Consider the following 21,502-nt stretch of genomic DNA (forward strand, 5'->3'; position numbering starts at 1 on the left):
TAGCAGAGATATCTTAAACTTTAAGTAGCCTCCAGCCTGCACAAGGCTATAAGCAATTGTCTGTTAAATAAGTGCCTTGTACTGCACACTTTATGTTTATATTAAATTTAATGCTAAATCTAATCTCACCTGGAAAGTCAAATATTGGCTGACAGCTTACATCAGTCATCCTGTCAGATGCTGAGTACTACTCGCTATGCTTATTATTGCAGTTTCGTACATTGTAAAAAAGCACCGTTGTGCTTTCTAGGGGTAAACAATGATGCAGCTCGACCTTTGTTGACCCAGACAGAAAAAGAGTAACGATGAACTCTACAAAATAATGATAATACTAATAATTCCCTTGGCTGATATGGGCATGAGAGGCTGAGCACTGAGCAGGCAGTGTGAAAGGCCTGCCAGGCTGCTTAGCACCCAAACAGAAGAATTTTCTGCTCCTTCGCTTCCCCTGAGAGGTTGGCGATATGTGTCTTCTGTCTCTTTCTCTGCTCTTTCTCCTTCCTGTGTTTCATGTTTTCCCTGTCCTTCGCCATAAGCTCAGCCTTGCTCTCCCGTTTCCCTGGATTCCCCACACAGTTTGCCTTTCTTCTTCTTCCACCAGGATCATGCTTGTTAGTGACCAACCCCTCCGTGAAGCCCTTGCGGTGTGAAGCAGGTCTTCAGACACAGCCAAGACCAACCTCTCTGAGCTCTGCTCTGTGTGCACCTCACTCGTGATCGGGAGCAGGAAAAGACAAAAACTGATTAAAAAAATAAGCAGAATTAATTAATGCTGATTTTATTTTATAGCAAATAGCACATGCTGACACCTAACTGAAAGGCTCTGAGTCACACCTTAGAAAATAGCAGTGTGCTCAGTGAAATGAACTGAAGACAATGTCGGTTTTAGTCAGCAGAGGTTCCTGGCCATGATGGGGACATCCAAGGGAGGGGATTAGGGTGGGATTGTGGTGCAAAGTGGTCCACAAGCACATGGGCTGGGACAGACTTTCTGTAAAAAATATTTTCATTTTACAGGTAGTCCTGCCTAAGCAATTTGCAGAGAAAGCAATTTCTCAGGTAGCTCTGCTTTGAGGAAGAGAAAACAAACATGGGCTACCACTGAATCAAAAGCACACATCAGAAAAAGGGAGATATGCTCTTGGTACAGAAAAGTGTTAATCCCCAAGGAAGCCCTGCTAGTGCCGTGCTGCTGACATTGTCATGGTTACTGCTATCCTTTCTTCTGGATGATTTTCTGTGCATGAACACCTCCCAGCATGGGGGTGAGCTGCTGGCAGCATTTCATCTCTGATCCCCCGCTTCTCTCTGGCAGTTTCGCATGTGCCCTCAGCTCAGCCCCTTGAAGTCGAGGTAGTTGGCAAGCTGCTTCTGTTTGATGAAACCCCATAAGCTGGAGGGACTGCTGCAAGTCTAGCCTTCCGCATTACGCAGCCAGAGACGTGCCTTGGTTGGTCCCAGCTGAATAAAGTCACTCAGAACCACCAGCATGCTGTTAGAGGAGCACCCATAAATGCAGGGCTGTAAGCCTGGCTATGGAAATGAGAGAGGAGCCGTAGCCTTGGAGGTTCCGAAGCAGAGTAGCTTGGGAACTGCTGCCCAGGCCTGCCAATAACCGGGTGAAAGGACTTACCACTCCAAGCAACCTCCTCTACCATCTGTTCCTGACCAGTCCTGTTTGGCCAATACTTGCAGGCATACACTCATGCACGCACACAGGCATACCTACATATATAAAAGATGCATATGTTGTCAAGCAGACCTGAAATTTAACTGCCAACTCTGTTCTCAACCACACCAGAAGAGTCCTTGAATAATCCTGCTCTGCTGCGTGTCCCCCTGAAGGTCACATTTGCTCAGGGTTTGCTTAGTCTCTAAAGCAATGAAGTGATCAAGGACAGACAGTGTGGAACTGGTTAAAAAGAAGGAGGGGCAACCAAATGTCTTGGGCAGGAAAAGTGACTGCCTTAATATTAGTCTCCCAAATGGAGACTAATACTAAGCAAAATGCTCCTGATCTCAATGGAGAGAGGTAGGAATGGCTGGTTGAGCCTCCTGCCTCTACCCCAAGGTCATGGCAATCAGGAAGAGTCCCTGGTGACTGGAAAAAGGCAAATGTCATGCTCATCCCTGAGAAGGGCAATGATGACCCAGGGAGCTGCAGGATGATCAGCCACATCTCAAACCATGTGATGATTAAGGGACAAATCCTTCTGGAAGCCATTATCAGGCATGTGAAGAACAACAGGATGAAAGAAGACTTGGAAACAGTCAGCATAGGTTTACCAAAGGCAAATTGTGCCTGATCAAGCTGATTGCTTTCTATTGAGAGATGATGGGAGGACTGTTTCAGTGAATGAAGGCAGAGTGGTAGTGGTTGTTTACCTTCACTTTAGCAAGGTTTCAGCATGGTCTCTCATAATATCCTTGTAGCCAGATTAGAGAGGTATGGACGAGATGTATGGACTCCAGAACTAGCTGTATCACTGTCATCGGTTAAGATAGAGTAAATGACAACCCATAGCAGATCTGGATGCTGGGCTTTATGCAAGAACCAAGGAGATTAGTGCTTTTGCACCCATCTGCCAGCTCCATCGCAGCGACTGACCATTCACTGATGAGGCAGTGCTGTGGCAACATCTGCTCTTGCCTCCCAGATGTTGCTAAGCAGGTGGATCTATCCCGTGACAGGGTGTTGTCATCAGCAGGAGGTACATCACATGTCAACATGCACAGTATTTAACAATTAGTATAAACAACATTACAACTGCATGTATTTTCACATGTAGCAGCCCTGTGGTCTTGAAGGCACCATTTGAGGAAAACTTTTTCTTTTTGGATGTACAGTAGGCTCAGAACTGAATCATAGTTGATTGTTCATGACTTTCATGACTGGTAACCCTTCTGTGACTGTTTAGCAATGTATTAGTTGGTGACTGTTTTACAAATCCCTTGTTAGTCTTACTGGTGAGACAGCGAAGAAGGTAGCAGTCATACGGAAGATCTTGTGATTAGACCCAGATCTCATAGGACAGTTTATGTGAGTTCATCAGCAATTCATGTCTCCCAACATTTTGCAATATCTATTGCAAATGCATAAAGGGATACTCATAAACACAAACATGCATACATAAACACAAACATGCATACACATAACGTACATAGATCATTATCTATAGGACTGGAATGGGGTGCTCAATTTTCTGTGTTTCCTGAAGAAGATAAGATTAACAGAAGATTGTTATTCATAGTGATCTTTGCTCATAGGAGCTTCTGGTATACTGTCACTTTTGTCCAATCCTCCATCAGTTGTTTCACCATATTCTCTACAATAAATGGACCAACTTTACACTTTATTTTAAATCGGCAGCTGATATATTTATACACAGCTTTTGCCATCTTCTTTTTCCTTCCTTTTCTTTAAAGTGAGGAAATCAACCATACATAATTCATGAATTATAGGATTCATTACTTAGGATCATGAATTTTATAGGGTTAATTCTTAGAAACAAAAGAATATAGCTGTTAAGTGTGGTTATTTGAGAGGTATGAGTATCCTCTCATATGTACCTATGTAATTTTCCTTTGGTATTTCTTCTGTTTTGGTTAAATCATAATATTGTACTATTCACTGTGCCTTTTAGACCTCAAACCTTTGTATACACTGACTTAACCCACAATCTTCTCAGCCTTCAACTACTGATATGCTATACTGCTAACTACTGATACTTAGAGTGCTGATAGCATTTAATTAGTTTCCCCACTGCTTTAAACTTTTTACCTTCTTGATAGCCCTCCTAGATTCCTTCTGGTATTTACACATTTGCTTAAAAGAACATTAGTGAAATCAACAGTTCTGTCCCTGGGTCTAGCTGCTGCTTTTCAAGTTGTTGTCTGCCAGCTGATCACCCTGTAAAACAAAAAGACCTACCAAGGCCACTAGGCTTTTATAGTTTGGCTTTAACTGTGACTGCTGAAACGTTGCCTCTTAAGATTACATCTATTAATTAAGTTTGAACTGTTTCTTTATGTTGATTTTTCTTTATAATCCAATTTTTACTACATCTCAGGACATTTTCCTGCTCCTTCTGGTTTCTCATAACAGTGTTGGTAATTAAAGATGCTGCCTCTTTATTTTTTGTTTTGCAGCTGTGCTTCTAGGTCTCTTTACCTGTTTCTTGCATTCTTGTGCCGAGCCTCTGCAGTGAGTCGGCATGTGTAGGCTACCACCTCTCCAGGAGCTTTGACTTCCACCTCTTGAACATTTAATTCTTCTGCCGCTGTTTGCCATTCCTCTAAGCAAATCATTATGGTTTCATTTTCTTTCTGCATTCACCCCATGCATGTTGGATGTTATTTTCTTTCCCACTGTAAAGGAGTTAGGATTTCTACATAATTTCCTCTCAAGGGTATGGTTTTCAGCACAACTGGAAGTTTTGATGTCTTGCCCTGTACAGGTTGGGTTTTCTTTTTAAGTGAGGAAATCCTGTTGCAATTGTTTATTTCTTACGTAACTGTTCTTTCATCTTTCAGGGAGCAGTGTTTAGAGGTTTCATCCTTAGCCTATTTTCTGGGTCCTTTGTCTGCTCAATGGTAAATACATTTGCTGGTTCAACGGTTGGGGTATTCCATTTTTCTGAGAGACCCTGAGACTTAATTGTGCATTACACAAGTTTGATCATCTATTATAACATTTTGCGTACGTTTGCAAAAGTATTAACACCCATACCTTCATGTAGGATCTGGCATGGGTGCCAGCTGAGAGGAGCAGCTGATCTGCTGGAAGGTTGGCTGCTATTCAAAGGGATCTTGACAGGCTGTCCCCAAAATGTTCATAGCTAGTAGAAACCTCTCTCTAAATATTAGAGTAACTCCACATCTGAGTGTCTCTCCCTTGTCGCATCAGAGACTCACATCAGGATGCACTATCCTTAATACCTTGTGTAAAAACAAGGAAAAGAGTGCAGATAGTGGATAGGAACACCTAGAATGGTCCTTTGTGACTAAAAATGTGTATGACAAAACAACATTTTTGAGTCATCACAGAAGTGAGGAAAAGCATTCAGAAGAAAAGTGAATTTTAACCATATTTTGTTATGCAGTGCAAGCCTAAGCAAGGTTGTGAGAAAAACCTTTTGTGTCTATGAGAAAAGAGTGTATCCCATTGGGATGCATTCAACAGTCAGGGACTCCAGCCTAAGCAGCTTCTCCAACTCTGAATGCCTGAAAAAACCAACCAGGCAGAACAAGTCAGGTCCTGAACTCTGAGTGTGTCTGGTGCCAGGACTGCACCACAACTGAGATGCAGGCACCTGCCACCCTGCCAAAAAAATGCATTGCTCCCCTCAGCCCAAGCTGCAGGGATGGAGAAATCGTGGGCAGGCGGAGACTGCAGTCATTCAGCTTTGTTGCTATGGTTTTACGCGTTGCCGTTGCAAAAGCTTTAGAGGATAAATAAGGGCGTTGTCTGCACATAGCGTTTAAATGAAAAAGCAAACTAGTATTTCACCATGTCTGATGCTTAGCTTCTAGTGACTTAAGGAAATTCACTTCTCAGCCTCTTTGAACTCACCCTTCTGAAAGCTAGATGGAAATTAAACACCTTTCCAAACAATGACCACAGGGATGGCTTTTGCTGGGGACAGATAGCTCTGAGGGAAGCGTTGTCCGACATGCTGCAGGTAAAGGGCATCCCCACATCAGCCCTGTAGAACATGACCTGCTGAGTGACCTCCACTCCCAGCCCAGGCAATGGGGATGGCGCCTGCATACACCGCTGATAAACTGTGCAGCAGCTGACGGCACTGCACCCCTCCTGTCTGCTAACACCAGGGTAAGACTAACAAGGGCTACCTGTTATGGCCACATGCCCATCAACACCTCAGTGTGTGTGCCTGCACACAGCCTGATCACCTCTCACGTGGAAGCCCCCATCCTCCCTGCAGCCCAGGCAGCCAAAGGGGTCCTGAAAGGCAGATCGGGCTGTCAGCTCCCAGCCTGACCTCTTCACACCACCACAACCTGAGGACAGCGTCCTTCTGGGTGGGGACATAAGATGTGGCAACTTGAATGCATATATGCGTGTCCCTCAGAGAAGAAAAGAAACCTGAAGTGCCCATACAGGTTCCCTCCTACATATCGGGTGGATTTTCACCATACTTTTAGCTGTAATTAAAATATTGTTGCCTGCAGCTAAACTGCAGTGTACCACCCACAGTTATTTGAAGGCAAGGTCCTGCTCAAGGCCAGTGTCATGAAAGGCAAAGTTAATGGTAATACTGACAGCAGCACTTTTGTTCCTAACAGATTAAGCTGAATCTGCCCTTTGGATGGGAAGCTGCAGGTCAGTTGCTTGCTGTGTTGTAGGTAGGAACCACAAAGCTCTGCAGACACACTCGCACTTCCCACATGCACAAGCACACTCGGTACTACCCAACATTGCTGCCCTCTGCTCCTCTCCCACACTCCCCAGGCCCTTATGGAGGAATATGGTCAGTAGCTCAGCCAGAACAGTTAAAGAGTTGGAGAGATGGTAGTAAAGAGTTGGATGGGGAATATAAATGTCACCCAGAGCAGCCCACACAGCAAGGTACTGGCTGGGCCCACCTGCCCTCTGCTTCCATGGAGTATCTCTGAAAACCACAGATCATTTGCTATCAGTGGTTTGAATGAGCACCAATGATGGTATGGAGGTACCACTGTTCCTCACGCCCCCCACCTAGCCTGGAATCTGGGCCCTCTGCCCTGGGAGCCCACATACAGCTCTGATGCTTATACACGTGATAGCTACACTCCTGGTCCTGGAAATAAAATTGCATCATGATCCATCAGCCTCAAATGTGTTGTTTTGGTTTTTTTTGTCTTGGCATTTGCTCTGATAAACACTGTCTGTGTAGCTAAAGACTGACTAAAAAATTGTGTGCTGTGCACTTCAATTAACAGACAGAATAAGACCTTCTGAGACATTAAGGGTAGTGACTGCTGTTCTCACATAGAAATGCTTGCCCTATGCAGAGAGCCAGCCCAGCCTAAGACTTAGATATCTTCTATACCTGCACCTCAATTTGACTTCCAGTGATGTCAACAGCTGAACATGATGACAGATGAGCATTTCTTCCTTCTGCATGTGTTGGCTCTTTAGGTGCCTGGGCTGGGGAAATGAAACAGCTCTTTGCATATTCTCTTCACTTCCCTGCAAAGGATCTAGAGACAGGCAAGGCAGACCCTAGGTAGTGCGAGAGGGCCAAAGGTATGTGCTTTGGTCCCAAGCTGAACTGAGGTTTTTGTTTGGGATTACATTGGGTAGCAGTTCTCAGAAATTGCAGCACAGATGTACAATGGTAGCAGGTATCATGCCGCACCTTCTGTCTAGCAAAAAGCCATTTCTCGCAACCAAACTCACTGGACCCTGGAGTCTCCTTAAGAGTGAGCTGCTAGTTTCAAGGAGTTTCTGGGGAATGGAAACTGGGAGAGGCACCCTTGCTGAAACCACATTTTATTGCAAAGTCCTGTCCTCATAAAGCAGAGGGAAGGGAGAGTAGTAGTTACAGCAACAGGCCATGGGTTTGGCAGGAGATCGTCGCACTGACAGAGGTCACTGATTGCAACAGCTCCTCTGAGCAGGGGCAGCTCACAGCTTCTGGCGGGGCTGAATGCCCACAGTAACACTGCCTGGCTTCAAGTCTTGTTCCTTTTCGTTTCATATCCTAACCACAGAAGGTAGCCTGTAAACTGGATCCAAATCCTGACTGAGTCTCTGAGTCTCTACAAAAGGAACTTGTCCCCTTCTTTCTTCACACAGTGCACTGCTAAGCTGTGGACCTTCTTGCCACAGGACGCTGTAGATGACGCTGACTGATTTCTTCACTTAACGAAACCTCCTCACCCTGTCTGGTAAAGGGGAGGGAGAGGCAGGAAAGAGGATGGTGGGAAAAGAAAAAAAGCATGTAGGAATCAACCTGTCCAGTGGATAACAGAGAAAACAAAGGGAAGGATGTAAAGGTTACCAGGATGCTCCCAACAAACCTCCCCCTCTGGGGGCAAGGATGCCATGACTTGACGGAGCTTCAGATGGGACGAGGTAAATAAAAAAGGGAGGGCAGGGGAGCAGCCAGAGCCTTGCAAGGAGGCTCTGCAGGGATCAGAAGAGAGATCACAGCCTGCCATCCTCAGGGTGCTTGTGTGCCAGGGTGTCCCTCCTGACACAGAAGGCTAAACAGACTCGTGGCTGACCCAGGATAGACATCCTTACATTGTTGTAGCCCACTGATGCACCAGAGTGGGCTTCAGCCCCGAGTTTGGTGACACCAATGTAGAGTCACAGCTGAGAGGTGGATCAGGACAGAGGTGCAGGAGTACTTAGGCCAGCTTTGGTACCAGCCCTCTCATGGGCTGCCCTTCCGGCATGGCCCAGATTGTAAGCGAGCTAGTTCTGCATTCATGGCTCAAGCGAAGTCCACAGAAGCCAATCGGGAATTTGGATGGAATGGAGCAAGGAGAGCCTGAACTGGAGCTGGAATTATTGTCAATGCCCATTTTCTCAGGGCTTGATGTTGTTAACTCACATGTCTGCAGACTTATGGACTTGCTGCTGAAAAGTGGCACGTATGAATGAATCATCTGTTTTCATAACTCCTCAGCAAAACAAGTGGTCTGATTCACATGGGCAGGAGAGTTCAATCATTTCTCCAGGAGGGCTGCTGCGACTCCTTGGCAAGGATACATTTCAAGACACATTTTAAAGCAATGCTGTTTAGAAGACAGAGGACTGAAGTCAGAGAATAATTCTAGCCCCCCTGGTCTCTGAAAAATTACAAGACACTTCTGGGCCTTTCAAGTTCTGTTGGAAGCCTTTCTTTGTATTACTGAGCACTGCAGAGCCTGACAGCAGATCTGTTACTTGTCCAGTGCATATATCTACACCAAAAACTTCACCTGCTCCAGAACAAGCCGTGCTTTAAACCAGCTTGCGTCCACATATAAAAGACTCTGTCTTACCTCACACTTGATCTCTCCCCTACCAGATGCATTTAGCCAGTGATCAAGACCTGCCTCCTGCATGGCCATGAGATGCTTCTGCTTAGGACAGGCCCCCTTTGAAAGTCTGGCAGGTAGCTAGCTACCACTGCCCCATTTCTTGGAAGCTGTGAGAGGAAGCACTTTCAGAGCAGCATGCCTTCCCAGCGGGTGCCCTCAGGAGCTGGTGACTGGCAGAAGCTGGGAATTAAAGTGCTTGCCAAATAGCATGCCTGTCTAACCCTATCCAGAGCCTAGTGCAAACCAGCCCCTTTTACACAGGAACCGAATGAAAGCACCTGCGAAGAGCACAGTCTCACAATAAGCAACTTTGTGTTTAAAACTCCACCTTTGTCCGTATGCCTACATGCAAATGGATGCCTACATACAAACATAGATGTTTATATGTTTTAATCTATTTTATTTGTAAAGGCTATATGAGTGCTTTACTACGGAGTTGGGGAGGAGAAATGGGCTAGAGACCCCAAGATACAGCCTGAGGCTTGCAGAGGCTGTGCTTAAGCTGGAAAGTCTGATAAGAGAGCAAGTCAGGGTGCAAATCTGTGATATTTATGGCAGCAGCAGAACAGAGCTCAACTCACTGCTTCATCCGCGCCTGTTCAGATGCAGCCTTCAGTGTGAGCTCAGTTTTCACGTCACTTCTTCTAGGAGTACGCCGAGCTCTCTTCCTGCCCAGGTACCTGGTGAGCAAAGGCTACCAGACTGCTGGAGCTGCCCCTGGCCCTGCTTCTCACACTGGAGGAAGGCTGCTAGCCAGCAGTGTGCTACCTGGTAGGGCTCCGCGTTCAAAACCTTAGTGCTAGTGAGCAAGCACGTTGCTTAAGCGTAGTAGCCGCCCCTCAGCCACACAAGCCCATGTGCTTCTGCCTCCTGTGTTGGGAAAGAAGAGGTCTGAGAGCTGCTATTCTTGTCTTGTGGCACTTGAGCAGCTTTGTTGCAGGTGGGGTCCAGGCACCATGCAGAGTGCCTGTGCCACATTATGCTGTGCAGGCGGGAAGAGGAGGAGAGCACCCAGCACAGGTCATGCCAGTATTAGCTGGTATGAGCTCATGGTCACTGTGGCTGGGTGTATGCTGGCGACGAGCTCAGCGTTTTGCAGAAATGTCAAGTTAGGTCTAGAGCTGCTACATATTTTGGGTTTAATGCACTCCATCATTGCATATTAAAAAAAGTGCTGTTTGTTTTTCCCAATCTGTTCACTTGGATACACCTAGTAGAGATGCTCATTGCTCATACTTGGGACTTTAATGGAGTCCTGTGATCATGGCACCAGTTGATACTGCTCGCATGGTGATACTGAAAGGGGAAGCAAAGGCCAGGTCAGGACATTTTATTGGAATAGAAAACCAGAGCAAGCACCCTACACAACCTCATGCAATGGCATCTTCTAAGCCCAGCTCCACTGTCAGCGAAAGTTACATTACACTGATATTTATTTTGGCAGAAAAAATCTATGTTTTACACACAACAATCCATAGAGGTCATTGAGGCTAAAACATATCCCGAGGCCGCACATAACCCTGAGAGCTCTAAAAAGTAAAGACAACTGGTCATTTCAAGCCCACTGACAAGGAAGGAAAACAAGTGTGTCAGCACATGAGTTAAGAAATAATTGCTCATTTAACCTGGTATATGTTGCATGAGACCAGGCACATTTCTTGTTTCCTCAGCCTTCCTTGACCTTGGGCCCATTTGCTTATATGGCCGCAATCCAGTTGTGCAAACTGGCCTTGCAGTCTTCCCGCGTTCAGCTCCTGCTTCAAGCAGAAAACCCTTGCCTCCGGAGCGGCAGACGGAGGCCACCCACCCATGCACGCCTTCCCCATGCCGGCATCTTTCCTGCGCCTTCCCTGATACCCGGTCTCGGCACCACGCTGCAGCTGCTGGCTCGGGGTGCAGACCTGGTGGCTGGCAGGGAGACCCGGCACCCCTGCCACCAGCCTGCTCTGGATCCAGTGCTGACCCCGCTCCCAGTGGGGCTGGCTCCCCACCGTCCCCCATCCGGCACCACCTCCCCCAGGAAGGCGTTGGGAGCCGAGGCGAGCTCCTCGTGCTGATGCACTGGGCCACACATCTTCACACCCCCCTGGGACAGCTTGCAGGCCCAAAAGAATGTGTGATTTTAGATATACCATGCACTACATAACTCTGTGAGTATTCCCATGGTCAAGAAGTGCAGTGACTCTGTGGACACGGCAGCGGCCTCCTTCCAGCTTTCGGAAATCAGCTGGAACCTTCCCATTGACATTAATCTCAATTTAGGAAGGCAGCTAGGGTGCAATTCAGTACAGCCTCGTTGGAAGTGGCTCTTACGTACATGCCTAACTTTAAGCAAATGCTTAAGTGCTGTTCTGAATAAAGATGATTTCCTGAACTAGAGCCTCTGCTGGCAGCTGGACTGGATCCAGAAGAAGGAAGGTTATTCTGGGTAAGCTGCCTGAGGGATCTCAACAGATAATTTTGTGCATCTATATAGCACCCAGTCTGGATAACAGTAGAGTAATCTTTTAATTGGATACCATCTGATTAATTACCCTCCTGGATCTGCTAATGTCCAGCGCTCTAGAAACCGTATTCTGGCATCTCCATCGAAGGCTCCAGTAAAAGCTATAGTAAAGAGCCATGGACTGTTGATTCACCTTAGATTTAAAAAATACTGTGAATGTCGTGGTCAGGAACATATGCTGCAAGCATTGTGGCATGGCATGTACATTTATCCCACCAAAGCCATGGAAGTGCATTTTGGTCCTGCTTTCTTTTAGTTCCAGGACTATATAAAGCGCCTCAAAGCGCTTCCTCAAAGCGCCTTCTTTGAGAATGATGAGTTTAGCATTTCTGCTGCTGCCTTTCACTGACCGTTTCTGAGATGGGGGAAAGAGGAGAAATTACCATTTTCATAAAAAATCAGTCACTTTTAAAATAGATCAGATTTTTCATAGTGCCCAAGAATGTCTGCAGACCTGCACGATTGGAATACACACACCTTTTTGTGTGTATAAGTATGTGATTGTTGTGGTCCATGTAAGAACGTGTTCACAAAATTTCCATCTCATGTTGGTACCTTACCCTGCTTTTGAATTGACCTCGATCATTCAGAGGTTTCGTCGCCTCAGTGGCGTAACCACAGTCCCCATGCTGGTATCTCCTGGATGGAGATGAAGCTGCCCACAGCAGCATGGGAGGCACCAGAATACAGCAGTCAGTGTGCAGGCTGCCGAGGGCAGGTCTGGGCTCAGCACCATGAGCTCTCTAGGACAAGGGGTAGCTTCATATTCCAGTCTAATATGTTGAATGAAACTCCTGTTTTGTGCTCTTCTGCAGGGATTGCCATACCTCATGCACTTACAATGCAGAGATTTACCATTACCATCACTCCTTCCCCATCACCAGAGCTAGCTACAAGCCCAGTGTTAAGTGCAACCTTCCAGCCCAAAAGCAGCACCATACCTGAGCTTGGGCCCTGGTACATTCAACAATGAGCCAGGCTCACACAGTGGCGTGTGAACTAAGGGACTAGATGTATCAGTCATCAAGGTATCTATATGACGGAGGAGAGGAGTCTTAAGACACTTGGGTGCAGTGTGACTATGCATTATCTAACTCGGTGGGGGTGATCCTGGATCTTCATTTTAAAGTACGTACTGCTATTGTAATGGCAGAAAAAACAGTACAAGGTTCCTAATGCAAATTAGATATAATAGACACAACCAGATTTCAGCTAAAAGTTAGCAATTTGGTCCTACAAGCATTAAAGAGAATATTCTGGAGTCAAGTGGGTGTTTGTCTGTCTGCTTGTCTCCTCCTTATCTGCTCCAGATGCTTTAATAGCTGACGAACTTCAGCTTGTTGTCCTTGGGAGCTGGGAATCAGTAGACTACAAGGGATAGACAGCTTGCCTGGTTTTGTGCATATGTGTCTCCACTGAAGTTAGCCTGAAAGATATCCCAAGTTAAAAACCATCACTCATCTCTCTTTTTCCTATCACTGAAGTTCTTCAGCCTGGTATTACATCTGCTAAACAAGGACCTTCTATGGGATATTTTTTAAAAGGGAAATTGTCCATTTACTCAAAAGCCCTTTAAAGAAAAGCAGCATTGGAGGTAAGGGAAGAGCAGACAGACAGGCATACATAGGACCTATCTAAAATATGGAATCCATACAATTTAATGGACAATGTTTTCCCTTGTAAAGTATCTTTTACAGTAATGATGCGAGAAACTGTATCTTTCAATGGTCATGAAAGAAAACAATTCTCAGGCAGAAGCACCATCTGCTGGTGCTTCTATTACTTCGCTTAGGAAGTCTACAGTGAAACTAGCTTAAGCAACCACTTCAGAGACTGTTAGAGGTGCTCTTAAGCATCTTTGAGACCTTAATCCAAATCCTAAATGTGGTATTTACCTATTTTTCACACCAAATCCCTCATGGCACTGTATTACTCCAGTCCCTAGCTAAGAATTTTCACAAGCAGATATTTGCTTTGACAGAATCAAAAGAGTCCTTATGTTTAGAAAAGGATTAGGCTTTCAAGCCTCCTCTCACTAAAGTCAATACAAGAACTTTCACTGCCTCCCAAGTACCACAAGTGTTTCTTTAGTGACAGCAGGAGATGCTTCCTAGCATTGGGCTACAAAGGCTGAGTGTCTCCCCTTTGTCTATGGAGGTCTTGGTTTTCAGAAAATGGAGATTTCTCTCTGCCCAGAAACATGGATTAAGGGCAATGTATCCTGCAAGCTTTCACAAAAAGGTTAAGAAACAGGACTGAAAGGGTGACTACATTTCACCCAGTGGACACGCTGAATGATTAAAAATTTCCTTGCGTTTCAATCTGAAAGGAAGGTGAAAAATACTGTGCTATGTTATCCAGGAAACGGTTAATGAGCTTACAAAGGCACTATGTTGAGCAAGTTTCCTATGTTTCTTCATTAAAAATTTACCCCAGGGACATAATTCAGGAGCCTTGCTTGACAAGGATACAGAGCTGACCTTTCTGACCTCAATTCCCTCAAGTCAGGCAAGGTTCAAAATATGAATCCAGACCTGCATTCAAATGCTGCAGACCATTCATACAACTGTACATCTGTATAAGAAGCTGAACTTCAATTGTGCATATTCCTCCATGTTAATACACTCACATTTGACCTGAGATCTCAGTGCCGCGTCGTGAGCTCACCTCTGATCTTAGCCTGCATTGAAAAACGGAGAGGTTCCTTATAGCAAACTGATCCTTCTCCAGAAGGACCCCAAACATTCAAAATCCAAACATCATAATGTGGATGGGTTGGATGAAGAAAAAGAGACTTGAATTGGAGGGGTCCCCATCTCTGGGGTTTGATTTTGCCAGCCCACACTCAGAATTATCATATTCTGCATAATTAAAATTAAAACACAGTTTCCATAGCTCAGGGCTCACCTAGAGTAATTTCACCTTCTCAGAAGGGAAGTCTCAAACCTCTCATCAAAGACAGACTTTCTCTTAAAATTGATCTGTAAAACTTACTTAATTTTTTCTGCTTTCTCTATTCAGATTTTACTTTTGATAAGTATTCCCCTGGTTGCTAAGAATTACCATAAAGCTAATACACCAGTGAAGTGCTCAAGAATGGGTTGAAGAGTGATGTGTCAGTTGTGTGCCCACTTATCAGGAAGACCAAATCTGTGGGGAGAAGATTGCTCCCATTTCTTACTTCAAAGGCTCCGTATCAGTCTGCATTTGGCACACAGCACAAAGCCATTTGTTTGACCTACAACTCTGGCTAAACATCATGATAACTGAAAAGGAACCCGATTAGATACAAAAATATCTGGGTCACTTTTGCCAGTGAAGTACAAGCGGTTTTAATCTCTTCCAGAGACACATTTTTCCATAAATCAGGACAATGGGACGTCCCTTGCTTTTTCTCTTGGAGGACATGGGACACCACAGAGCATGCAGGTCCCACCAACTCCAGCTGGCATCGTGCTCTAAATACCATTTCCTATTTGAAGGGACAACTGAGGTCTTATTAAGGAAGCAAAATGTTTGTCTTTTCCTTCAGATATCAGTCCAGCAACAAAAGTCTGGGTCAGAACCCTATGGTGACCCAAAACGCGTTCCTCCTAGTTTTTTTATGTATGCAGCTGAAAACCATGAAACAAACAGGCAGGCCATGAAGAAATGGCCAAATAGGAAGAAGTGATGCTCTAACCTGACGAGTTACAGGCGTTTTGCTTATTTGTCTTGTACTGATAGATACACTTCTGTCTGGAATTCTCAAAGGTGCTTTAACCACACCACCAGCTTAGTCTTACGGTGACCGCTCTTTCTGCTGGCATCTTTTGACAACCTCAATGTACTTTAAAGCTCAGATGTTTTTAGAAGATATTTGCTGAAAATAAAGATGCAGCTTTGCCCATGTAACTCTAAACAATCTGGAAGTTTCCAGACGCACTGCTTGTGGTGTGAGATTTTCTTTAACAAGTTGGAACTTTGAAGGGAGCCTTATCTCACCAGGCGGGAACAGCACGAGCCATATCCTACAGCATCCTGCAGCTGATACGAGTCTAAGGAAGGGTAAGAACATTGTTTCTGAAGGACACAGACACATATCGCCCAGAGATAGAGCCTGGCTGCTGGCACAGAGCCACTTCTAGATACAACATCCTAGGAGGTCTGTGTTCGCAGGACTGCATGCAGTGTTCTATCCCAGTATCTGTGGGCCGTTTTCTGGTAACAGGACCACCATGGGCTTGAGCAGTTCAAATGAAAATATTGATTTGCTGACTCTCTTTCAGAAAAGCAACTGAAAGTGTAGACCTTCAAGGATACTGAGGTGTGTAATAAGTATTAAAATCAGTGGGAGCTAGGAAACAAAATAACTTTGAGAAGATGAGTGGTTTGTCCAGTCAAGACAACCAGTTGTTGATGGGGCAAGAGGCTGAACCTAGGTTTTCTCAGCTGTGGCTGTCTCTGCTGACCCACTAACTCCTGATACCTTTGACGTAGGGACTGATTTATGAACCCCATCCTCCACAGAACATGCACCAAAATTCTCATTTTTATACAAAGCCCTACCTTACACCTAACACCCATTCTACCTGCATGATGAAAGCCTGCTCGAGAGTCCCTAGAACTGCACTTCCCCTTTTAAACAAGGAACCCTATTACTAATTCATAGATGAGTGGTATTTTTAATTGGTCATTAATATCACATCATAGGTGGCTGAAGCTCATATAATGAGATGAGTAAGGACCATCTGAATAGTCCTAGACTTTGTGGAACCGGAGATCAAATGCTGTGTCAGGAATCATTAATAATGGATTGAAACCAACTATCCCATTTAACAGCAGGAATTCAGGAGCTCAGAGCCATCTTTGCAATAGAACCTGATTCTGATTCATATTACTGTGTGTCTGAGCTCTTCCTAGGTTAACCAGAACGCCAGAAAAATGTTCGTGATGAATTTCATGGCATCTTCAACTCCCATCAGGGAAACGCATGAAATGCGTGTGCAGGACCGGGATCAAGATTCACAGCCTGCACAGCATCACAATGAGAACAAGGCAAAAAACAGTAATCCCCTTATGAAATTTAGTTGCCTTCCACCCCAGACTAAAACTCAAACATGTCATCTTCCTCTTGGAAAGGGAATGGAGTATCAGGCAAGGTGGGTGGGGAGTAGGAGGAGGAAGCCCAGGGGCAGTCTGCATGGTGCCTGGGCTACTGAGTAGTTGTGAGATGGGTCTGTCAAGACCTCATCCAAACCTAAAACTTTTGACAAGCTGGTGAACTCCTTGTTTTGTTGCTGTTTCTTCAGCCAGCTGCCATGGTGATGGATTCAGTCCGTAGAGAAGGTGCTAATGAAATACTGCTGTTATATTCTGGAGAGCACTGCACGCTCCAGCACGGCACTCTCCCTCTGCCCCTACCGCTGGCTGCTGCGAGAGGTTTGACAGGAGCTCCTGGGTGCACATATGAACAAGTTCAGAGACAGACTAATCCAGAGGTTGGTCCATGGATATCAAAGCCATGTCGCTCCTCAGGGCTTGCTCTAATTCGGAAATCAGGATAGCAGCACCTGCAGCAGATGAGCACACATCTGGGCTTGGCCCAGTTGAGTTAGTGAATAATTATTTGCTGACACAGTAACACATGAGCATCCCTCCGGCTAGATGATAAACCATAGGGAACAAGGAATCAGTTGTTGAACTTCAGGTTTGATGTATGTATTATCTATGTATGAGTTATCTATTGCAGATGGGGCCTGAATCTAGGAGAGTCCAATGGACTGAAGAAGTTCCTCTGGAAGGGCAGCCACAGCTGTACAAGCCTGCTGGGAACACTGCAGCGTATGGAGGGGAGCAGCTTGCATGGGAGTAACTCTCCCATTTAGGTTAATGCTCACAGAGAGATGCTTACACACGTGGTGTTACTCTGGAGGCAAAAGCTCAGCCTAGGCTGGTATCATTTACAGATGGAGCCGGGCAGAAGGAGACATGATTTATGCTGGCTGAGAGGCACTCGGACTTTCCTCTGAATCTGGCTGAGCAGATCGAGGGTACAGTTACCAGGATTCAAAGTGCAGAAAACTGAATCAATATTTTTCCTCTTTGCAAGCTGGTCAGCATTGGAGTTTGGCCACCCAAAAGGCTGGCGCTGAGGGCCAGATAACCCTACGAGTTGGCACTTATGTTTACTCACCCATGGTGACACGCAAATTGGTCTTCACTCTTGCTCTCTGCTTACACCCAGCTAAGGAGAAAGCAAGCCAGAGGGTCCACTCATCCACACCGGGTGCCGTTTTCGGGAGCGACCACACCGTGTCCCCACAGAGCTGTACTTCCATCCCTCCACCTACCAGCGGAAACGTATCCAAATGGTAGCTCATCTGCATGCCCATAAATATACCCCCCTCTAGCGCTGCTCTAACCCCTACTTACATGGTTAGAGCTGGCAGGAAAATGATTCTGACCTTCAATTGCGACGAGTCCACTCAGTTCAGGCCTGGTGAGGCGAGTACGAACAGTCGTAAAAAAACCCAACAAACACAACCAACCAAAAAAACCCCAACAACATGTAAAGGTCAAAATTCAAGGTCTGCTGCTCATTACTAAGAAATAACACCAGAAACGTTCCTCATTTGCGTAATACATTTCATGGTGAGACCTGAAATGTCCTGAAAATAAAGGTAAGCACTGCTAGCCCCATTTCACAGAGAGACGAGCGAGCCGATTGCCAAGCTCACGCAGAGGCACGTAGCAGACCTGAACCCGATTAGGCTCCTGTCTGTCTAGGCTCACGCCGTTGGACCACACTCCCAAACCCGTGCGATACGGTGACAATGTGGGGTTTTGTTTTCCTCTGCCCTTAAATGTAATGTCTCCCTGGCTGAGGGATGGAGGTGAAGCAGCTCCCGTCTTGCCACCAAGTTGTGGCTGTTGTGCCCTGTTCAGCTGCCCTGCAGGGTGAGAGCGAGCAGCATCCCTGACATCCCCGGGCACACATACCTGAGACCAACCCAACACGTACAGAAGTCGGCGTTTCAGAAACACGCAGCCCGCTACAGCAACCTTTAGGACACCTCCATATCTGTGTTACCAGTCATGCACATAGCAACAGCACTTTTGGAACACCAGAGTTTGCCAACATATATCCGGAAGGGCGAAGCAATGTGGGCCATGACACCTTATCCCCCCTCCCTTGTCCCTTCAAACACAGCACGTCTCTTCAAAAGCTGGGCACTGCGGGTAGGTCTGCATCTCCGCAGCCAGGAGTGCCAACTACTTGACACCCAAGGGTGGGGCTCTGGGGCCAAATAAGGCCAATATAGTCCTCACTAAATGGGGAGACTTTGAGGGGAATGGGGGAAAGAAATACATGCATTTCACAGAGCGGAGCTGCAGCAGCCATGGGATACACAGAGATGACTGGCCTGACTGGCCGCCGGGGGAAATGCAAATTGGAGGGCAGTGCTGGGCAAAGGGAAAAAAGTTAAAGGATGCCTTCAAGACCAAGAGCAGGACCACCTGAGATGGGGAAAGATACTTCTGCCTCAAGTATGAAGACTTGCAAGAAGCCCACAGACAGGAAAGCCCTTGGATAAGAGAAAGATAACTCCTCACCCACCAGCAGGTTGCAGCAGATTCGAAGGAAAACTCACAGCTCTCATCAGAAAGGATGGCAGTGACATGTCAGCACATCCATGTGACAGTGGGCCTCATCTTGCTATGGATGCACCACCAGCCTGGCAGCAGTAGTCACTCTTTGGCTAGGACCATCGCTTCCTGGCAGCAAGCTGTCTGCCCTTAGGGCCAGACCACCAGCCCTACCTCAGCTAGGCACCCATGCTGTGCCTCCACCTGCGAAGGTCACACCACCACCCCTTCCATCAGTCAGCCCGTTTAGCATCAAGAACTCTTCTGCTAAGGAGTCACCAGATGACGCTACCATTTTTATTGCTCCAGAATAATTTACTGGGAACTCTCCTATTCCCCAGGACAACCCCCAAAAATATGCCCTAAGCAGCAAAAGAAGGGAACCAGTGAGTCTTGATTTTGAGCAACATAATTTTATGTTGATGGATCATGGTGGAGGAGCCAAAGAGAGATCCATGGGACAGCCCTGCAGCCCTGGTTGCACAAGTGAAAAGCCAGAGGAGAAGCTCCTGGGATCAGATCCAAACACGAATGTTCACTCCCTCCTTTACCACACAGGCTTAAAGACATAGCAATACACGGACTCTTGCCCTGCATGTGCCATCCTAGTGGAAAAGATTGTCTTACTCAGGAAAATCATATCTGCCCGAGCCACCCTCACCCGGTGCAGGCAAGTTGCCTCACACAGTTTTACGACCAATGGTGCCGTCCACTCGCTGTGGGCAGTACACGTGAATCCATGCCTGAATTGTGGAGAAACCCTGCATCCTACCCTCCCCAGCAGACCAGCAGGTGAAAGCTTGACTGCCAGAACGTCCGCAACTGCGTTAGGGAGTCCATGGAGTAAATTAGGGGGAGCAAGTGGTCCTGAGGTCAAGTGGTACTTCACGCAGCAACAATGACCGTACAGAGCTGGAGGACAGATACCACAGAAAATGCCTGCCAGAAGCTGAATAGCGGCACTGAGAGTCCTCCCAGTAGCAGGCAAGGAGTGGACTCTAGCTACCAAATTTTCTTTCAGGTCACCCCACTCCCCCGCAGATCAGGCTATTTCTGCTTTGATCAGGTCAGTCCAACAGTGTGCTCCTTGAGGGCCCATGCCCATGGGTCCAGAAAGTCAGCCAGCCAAAGTTGTAGGAAGCTCAACCCTATGTCCTCAACATCAAGGCTGAGCCCTTAAACCAGAGGCAATCAGGCCATCAGGGTCAGGGAGCTCCTTGAAATGGGGCCAGCAGGGTAACTGAGGGCTCTGTGGCTCTGTTTCAGCTCTATTTTTTCTTGGTCCTCTTGATTTTTATCATCTTTAGGGCAGGATGCCTTGTGAAACCTTCTCTTACAGGCTGTGATACCACAGACTTTAGCAAGCGGAAAAGCAAATAGCCCTTAGCCTGGAGTTGCTGCCATGAATAGTTGACAGAGGGATCTGAGGTCTGACTTATAGCTTGTTTAAGAAAAAAGGCCAGGCCAGCATGTGGGTTGTGATAATGCTCCCAGCCTTTCTCCTAGTATCGTGACCCATCTCTTCTGGGTACAGTGAATATGAATGACCTCCAGGATTGTACATTGCCCCAGTGATCAATGAGGAGCTTTTTTCTCTGCACGGTGCCTCATGTGAGCCGCCTTCGTGCCCTCCCTTCTGGTTAAGCAAGGCCTGCATGGTGTGTGCAGGGCGGGGGGATCTCTATGGCAAGTCTGTCACTGCTGTCAGTCCTCTCTGCACCTTCTCCCTCCCCGTACCAAGCCTGGACTACAATACTTGCAGCTGGAGTTCCTCACCGCTATGAGCTGGTCCCCAGCGTAAAGGGAGGTGTAGGGGGGAGAGGGCTGACCAGCCTGCACATCTTCCCTGGGATTGTGTTCCCTCTGCAGAGCCAGTGGTTCCAGATGTGCAATATATTGTGAGCAGGCTTTCAGGAATGACTTCTCGCCAGAAGCTTCTCTGTGTGAGGCCAATGCAGATTGCTGTCCCTTGACCACAGGAAAGATCTTTGCACTTGTCAGCCAGAAAGTATTTTTACAACACATGCCTTCCTCTGGACTCGTTGACCTGTAGGAGGGTCCTTACCTCTGTCCCTTGGTGTCTTGCCCCATGGACAAAGCATCCCCACCATGTCCCATCCCTGTCTCTGGTTGAACAGGACCAGCTGCTCACCCCTGGGGCAGGCTGGTGAGGAAGGTCTTGTGCTCAGCTGATCTCCCAGGCAGCTTTCAGGCACCCAAAGGCACATTTGGCAGGAGCTCAGAATGTGATTGAACTCCCCATGGTCATTTGGGTGGAGGCTGCCGAGGGTCACAGAGCGCTGATAAAGATGAAAGTGGAGATAATCACGT

The sequence above is a fragment of the Gavia stellata genome, chromosome 1 (assembly GCF_030936135.1).
Source record: "Gavia stellata isolate bGavSte3 chromosome 1, bGavSte3.hap2, whole genome shotgun sequence".
Lineage (NCBI taxonomy): Eukaryota > Metazoa > Chordata > Aves > Gaviiformes > Gaviidae > Gavia > Gavia stellata.